Source organism: Hipposideros armiger, unplaced genomic scaffold, assembly GCF_001890085.2.
Source record: "Hipposideros armiger isolate ML-2016 unplaced genomic scaffold, ASM189008v1 scaffold_1061, whole genome shotgun sequence".
NCBI lineage: Eukaryota > Metazoa > Chordata > Mammalia > Chiroptera > Hipposideridae > Hipposideros > Hipposideros armiger.
The window spans coordinates 274,253-275,098 of NW_017732411.1; positions in this window are offsets into that span (position 1 = coordinate 274,253).

Here is an 846-nt window from a genome sequence, read left to right on the forward strand (position 1 = left end):
AAGTCATTAGCTCCTGGGAGCTCTAACTCCCAGAATTTTAATCTGCCCCTTGCTCAGGCCAAGAGAAAGGTGTTAAGCAGAGCGTCTTAGGTGCTTGCAATGGGATGCTGACCAACCATGTGTACTGGAAAGGTGAATGCTGGGGCCATAAGGTAAGGGTGCCTATGTTGTCTACTACAACCCTGAAGGATTCGCCAGCATTTACCAAATGCACAGAAAAAAGAGTCACTCTCTTTACAGAGCCAAGTGAGAAGCTGATTTTGTAAAGAGAAAAGCTCATGAAATTTGGATTTGGAAACAGCAGACTTCGATGTTGTCTCCAGACTTTACTGGTTGTATGGATTGGACAAGTCTCTTAATGACTTTGGTTCATCTATATGTTTTGTCATCTGAGCATTGAGTGGAATAATAACAAAACTGACTTCAGAGCAATGCAATGAGGATCAAATGAGGCATATAATTAAAGGAAAATGCCTTTATAAAAACAAATTTACTTTTTTTGTTTGTTTTTTCTGTTAGGTGGCCTTAGAAAAGAAGGTTCCGTGTTGTAAGGTATTCAAAAATTACTTGAAGAGCTTATTAAAAATACAACATCCTGGAACCCAGATCTAGAGTTTCTGATTCAGGGTGCCAAGAGTGTGACTCTAGACTGTGATTATTTAAAATGTCTGTTACTCTAAAGCAGGTGGTCTGAGAAATGCTGCAATAGCATAGACTATATGAAGGGGGAGAGTAACTGAAAGATGGGCCTGAGTAAGGAGGCCAAGGTCATGCAGGAAACAAAGGGGAACTTGGATTTACCCTGTGGGCAAAGAAGCAACACCTCAAAGGTTTTAAAATTGGGGA